A 5,979-nucleotide genomic window follows, 5' to 3' on the forward strand; every position below is an offset into this window, starting at 1 on the left:
TCTTATTATTGTTGAACCTCAGGATCGCTGGGTGTTAATATAACATGGTGAGTCTGAGAGGAACCCCCTGAAGCACAAACCTGAGTGACTATAACTTTAATGCTAATAAACTCCAGTGAACTTTTTTGTATGACATAATCTGTGTTCAGCATGTTGTCAGTCAGCAGGGGCCAGGAGTCAATTAGCTTAGCTTAGCATAAAAGACTTGAGGCAGAGGGGAGAACATCTGGCCTGTTTTGGGGGGTTTTTTGGGGGTTTTTTGCCAAAGTTCTAGGTAAGGTGTATGATGGCCTGAAGCACCAGATGGTTTGTTACACAGAACCATCTGGCAAGTCATCCTTGGAAACCGCTTGGACAAATGCAGGCACCTCAAAAGATATAATCAACCACCACCAACCACAAAGTAGTTCGTAAATCAAACCCTCACTCAAAAAAATCTTCACGCAGACAGACTCAAGGGGTGGCTTAACCAGCCACATGCAGGGGTGTAAGATGCAAGTTTCTCTCATTCATATTTTCTTTTGTGTTCCGTAAGATCTTTAGAAGTGTTGGCTGTCATGAGAGTGTATACAGCACAACAAATAAATACATCTGTTTCTGTTTGTAGATTGTTAACATCAACCCCAAGAAAACATTTTCATGGTAGGTATTTTTATGATTTGACATTAAAATGCTCAGAACAGACTTACTGTTCACAATTATCCACACGAAGTGATGCCACAAAAGATACCTACTTTGAGGTCTGAGTACCAGGAAGAACAATAAATGGTCATGTGGATTTTCGGAGGATTGGGGAAAACTCTCTCACATCGCTGTGATCTCCGCCGTCAAACGGGGAGTTAGATGATCTGCGTTGACAAAGTAAATGTGACAAATTTCAACGCAATCCATCACACACTCCAGGACGAGCTGTCTTGCCGGAGTCTCGGCGGAGGCTTATTGGACAGATTGGACGAGCTCCAGCACGTTGCTGTGCGGTAGATTGGTCCCCGGTAGCACCTGGTGCTTTGTCTCCACTTTAAACAGCTTCCGTCTTCGTAGCTGGCTCCCTTCCTGACACAAAACTCCCCGCTGGAAAAGGGAGAAGTGAATTGGTGTCTGCCTCCCTCTCAGGTACATCCTTCAACCCCCCTCCCACCACCTTCTCCTGTCCTCCCTCCCCCCTCCACTCTCTCCTGCAATCCGCTGCCCACTCAAGCAGCTGTCAAGGTGAGGCGGTTTTACATGGTGAGGCTCCAATGCCCTTGTCCAATTTCACTTTGGAGTGAAGCTGGGCTGAACATGCCAATCCTGATATTACCAAACAAATTAAATCACGCGGTTGGGCGCAGAGGAGAGGGAGAGTGCTGAGGATGCGGCATGGGATGGATGGGTGGAGGGAGGGGAGGGAGAGGGAACAGTTGTCAACCTGGGCTGAGCAGCTCTCTGCCCGGCCTGATCAGGACATCCTAGGAGGAGAATCGTTAATTGGCTCGGGATGGAGAGGAGCGCTGGTGGGAGACGGCTTTGTTGCTGCTGGCCATGTCCATGAAAAAGCCATGATGGAGGGCAATTAAAGGCCTTATTAGAGATGAAGCGGCCGCAAGCACTGCAGGCGAAGTGCGAACCCCACCAGTCACGCTGAAAGAAAAACACCCACCTGATTTATGTGATGTAATTTTGTATTTCTGGCCATGACATGTTAGTTGGTTGTCCGCTCTTCTCGTTCCAGTGGATCGGGCCAAACGTTGGTGGCGTGACATGTTTAGTGACAGCCAGCGCTAACATACCCGCAGTGACAATGCTAATGTGCAGATGTGCAGGCTCTATGTTTACCACGCTAACTATCTTAGTTTAGCATATTAGCATGCTTATATGTGCTAATTAGCGGCAAATAAAAGTACTGGACAGATGAACATGTTGGATAAAAACGGAATGACAAAATTGTCTCAAAATCAGTCTTTGTGGGACCTGCATGTGGACATATGATTTCATGCCTGTTGAGACAAAAAAAGATGATGTTACCTTGTGGTGTGTGTGTTACTTTTGGATTTAAAAACCGGATTCTTCACTCCTGTTTATCAACCCGACTGCAGCAGCAATCCCTGGAGGGGACCGCCATTGTCGAGCGTTTACGTACTGCAGTGTTGTCGGCTGGCAGGAGCGGCAGGGCGAATCTGCTGCACTTCAAGAACAAAGAAGAAAAGAAGAAAGGAAGGGGACAAAGATGAGAAAGAACCAGAGTCTCTGGTGAGGGCTGAATTTATTGAGAGTTGACCCACACACATACAGACGAACACCTAGCATTGCTAGCATTAGCACGGCTACGGTGAGGTCATACTCACAATGTTGGTAGTGAATGCACTATTAAACAACCACTGCTGCTGATAAAAATATATTTTATGTGACTCAGGCACAGATGAGGTGATGTTTTAATGTTTCATTCGCATTAAGTTTGTCTCATTTGCAAACTGTCCCAGAAGTAACAACGGGCGGCAAAATGAAACGCACTGTTACCTTGAGGAGTATTTTGGATGGTAAGTAAGTACACTAAAACAAAAGTCTAGATGTTTTGGGACAATTTGATGCAAAATTCGTACATATTATATCTTTTTTTGTGTGTCAAACAAAAATGTCAACTGGATGAGAAATCAGGGGATCGCTGGTGTCATTAGGGTCAACCCTCCTGGGACAATCAACGTAACTGTTGAGATATTTCCGTCTGGAACAAAGTGACGGACCAGAAGAGTTCCTAGTGTGGCTAAAGGCAACTGATCATATTAAACGTATCCATGGTACAAGGCAGCGTTTGGCATTACAGCCTCATAATCATACAGTGGAGACGTTCTCCTGCCAACACTAAATCATGTAGGGAGAAATCCATTACGCCAGAAACAGAGCTGCCAATTTCCTCACCAACAGTGCTCTCAATTGAGCGCAGCAGAACTTCCTGACTCCAGTCCTGCTGCTTTGCATTTGACACGTCTAATAAGGGAAGATTTAGGCCTGGGACTTCAGGCGCATGCCGCAACTTGGAGGAGTGAAATTGAGAAACAGCATAACACAGTATCAGGCGAGTCGGGGTACATTTTAAGTAACAAGTGCAACTAAACTTTTTTGATTGAAAAACATGTTTTTTTGCTCGCGCTGCCTATCACCGTCACCGCCTGTTTCTGCCATCTCCATTAACAACACAGCGCAGTGCAACAGTTTCAGGTGGGTTCAGTGGGGGTTGGGGGCGCTGTGGAAAGGTGGGGAGCTTCAGAGGAAGCAGATAAGGCAGTCTGGGGGAATTTCATTGCACCGAAAAGTATATTACAACACTTCATCACAAAATAACTCCTGGAGTGGATTGATCATAGCGTTATCAGCGGGTGGAATTCTCTTCAAATAAAACTGGTTTCGCTGACTTATTCCTGCCGGCAAGTATGATATATTTTCTGTAATACTTTTTCACTTTTCTCAAAAAAAAAAAAAAAAAAAAAGCTGTGAAATGTATCTCATCACCTGGGAAAGATACCTGAGTAATTTTTCTTAAGGTTGATGCCGGAGAGCCTGTGTAAGAAGTGCCCGTCGAGTGAGGCTTTATTACAGCACCACTCATCGTTACACATAAAAAGCTAACGGGGAAAATATAAAGTGAACGTGGCCATGAGTCAGACGTGAGCTTGTAGGAGACGGACGTGCCTCTGGGTTTTCACTTCATAAAACTGATTCCTGAATGATGCTGAAACTACGAATGACTTGTTATTTATTGTGTTTATCAAAAAGAGGGACACTTACTGGCTACTCAAAGTAAAACAGCAGCACCTGAGTCAGACTTATTACGTAGTCAGCCTTTAACTGTGCTGCATCTGGAGACTTGTCAGGTTTGGATTTTTTTTTTTTTTTTTGATGTCTACTAGAAAGCATTAACATGCTTTCAGGTTACTAATACATTATTTTTCTCATGCTATCCATTGCCGCAGCACCTCTGTTCACCCTTAGCCTGAACGCTGTGTTTCGGTGGCTGTAGTTGGATCGGCAGTCCCGGAGGCTCCTTTAAATGCCAGGTTTTAGAATACAGGCTGTGTGTGTTTCTATGTGAGTTAACTCATTTGATACTTTCATTAATGTTGCACCCAGGCCCGCCTCCAACCTTCTGCAGCATCTGAAAATGCATGAAAGCGAAGGATTTTGTAAATTTTGAATCCAAACCAACCCATACTGAGTCCAGAAGACATTCCAGGCTGAAACACTGTGAGATTGTCTTCTGTCAGACCTCCTTGTTCGTTTAAATCCACAAATCCATCATTGGAAATTGCCTTGCGGGTTGGAAAGCCTCCTCGTTCTCTTCACGCAGCAACACTGACCACAGCACAGCGCATTTCCAGATACGTAGCACCTAATCAGTGTGAGCAGGAAAGGTTCACACCAAGCCCTACCGCACAGGAATCAATTTCTGAAGCCCTGTGATGTGCTAAATACTGTTTGACATCGGGAATCATGTGAACAGCACTCAGCCAGCCACTTGCACGATTAGCACGAGGTTTGATCCATGGTGGAAACAGGCTTAAGAAAAAGAACCTGGTCGACGGCATTACATGAGGTGCCTTTGAAGGAACAACTGCAGAGCTAAGCAAGACTCATTTTTAGTCAGACGGTCCTAAAAACAGAAATCAGGTCATTCATATTTCATGTATTCCTGTTCTAGTCGGTGCTGTTTGCTCTCTTTAATGTTGTTCTGATGCAAATGCTGGAGCGCAAACCTTCCAAACACTTAAGCACATGTTCGACTGCAGGATGGTCTCACTGAACACAACAGTGCAGTATAACGCGCTGCAAATATTTTTGAAGCGTGTACAGCAAGCTTGGGTACAAAACTATGGACGTGCGTCCCGTGTTGGAGTGTGCCGCTGTGAAATACCCTTAACCAGCACTTCATGCACACTTACACTAATACCACTTCAGCGTGGTATTCAGTGCCAAGAGTACTTAATTAATCACGCTCCGCTGCTCCACTCCAGTACTGCTGATGTTGCCAACCCGCAATAAACCACAATGAAGGACAATGATGTAATTGTTGTCATTTTTATCCTCGGCTCAGTTCAGTCATATGGTGAAACCATCGACTCCCCTTCCGTTTTGATTCCTTTAACAATGTTTTCAATGTTACCAGGCTTTTGTTCATTCGATCCTGGCGGCCCCTGTGGACAGAAGGCGATGTGTTTCCTCGCCGACCCCTGCTGCAGAGATCTTGATCTGGCTAGCATGTGCGTTTGTTTTTGGAAACAAGCGAAAGACGCAGCACAGGCTATTGTGAGTAGCCGACGACTGTTCAGCCGTTTGCGCGATGCATTGTGACGAGGTGATGTGTCTGTGGGTATGTAAGATTAATGACTGCAATATGATGATGGCCAAACAAAGTCATCTCTTAGTAGCATTACACCTATCTTTACGGTGGCCCTGCAGGTCAAAACGCAGCAATTCATAAAACACAACATTTCACAAGCACAAACAAGAACGTTGTCAAACCCCTTCTGTAATGTGGAATGTTGTGTACTGACCTTCAGGGATACCGTAAGGGTTCCATGTGGTATCTGGCTGATGGCTAAGAAGATTGGTAGCACTTCATTTAACATTAAGCTAAAGCAAGAAAACAGTTAGCTTAGCTTTGCTCAGCTTATCATTAAGGCATGTATGTGAGCTGACCAATCAGAGGGACACTCGCTGGGAACTCAGGAGGCGGGGCCTTAAAGAGACAGCAGTGGAAACAGATCCTTTCAGGGCAGAGCTAGACAGCGTGAGAAAACAGATGTGTTTTTTGAGCATCAGTACATATAAAGCTATTCTAGTAGTAACCAAAAAATAGTTATGAAACTGAAAATATGCAAGCTGTGTCTCCTTTAAATTATTTTATTTTTTACAGAAAATCAGTCTTTCTCAGTAAAAAAAACAAACAGACTGTGTTGATTTGAACAGAATATCAAGTCATTTAAAGTTTTGAAAACAGCACTGTCC

The 5,979-nt window shown here is 44.6% G+C and overlaps 1 long non-coding RNA gene across 1 annotated transcript; it reads right to left on the reverse strand.

The window, feature by feature from the left end:
• Positions 1-1,143: 1,143 nt before the first annotated feature.
• On the reverse strand, positions 1,144-5,663 carry LOC119010105. Its single transcript, XR_005071901.1, has 3 exons — positions 5,526-5,663; positions 2,005-2,159; positions 1,144-1,620 (listed from the first exon to the last, which is right to left on the reverse strand). It is a non-coding gene; the product is annotated as an uncharacterized LOC119010105 (long non-coding RNA).
• Positions 5,664-5,979: the final 316 nt, after the last annotated feature.

This window comes from Acanthopagrus latus, chromosome 20, assembly GCF_904848185.1.
Source record: "Acanthopagrus latus isolate v.2019 chromosome 20, fAcaLat1.1, whole genome shotgun sequence".
NCBI classification, from domain to species: Eukaryota; Metazoa; Chordata; class Actinopteri; order Spariformes; family Sparidae; genus Acanthopagrus; species Acanthopagrus latus.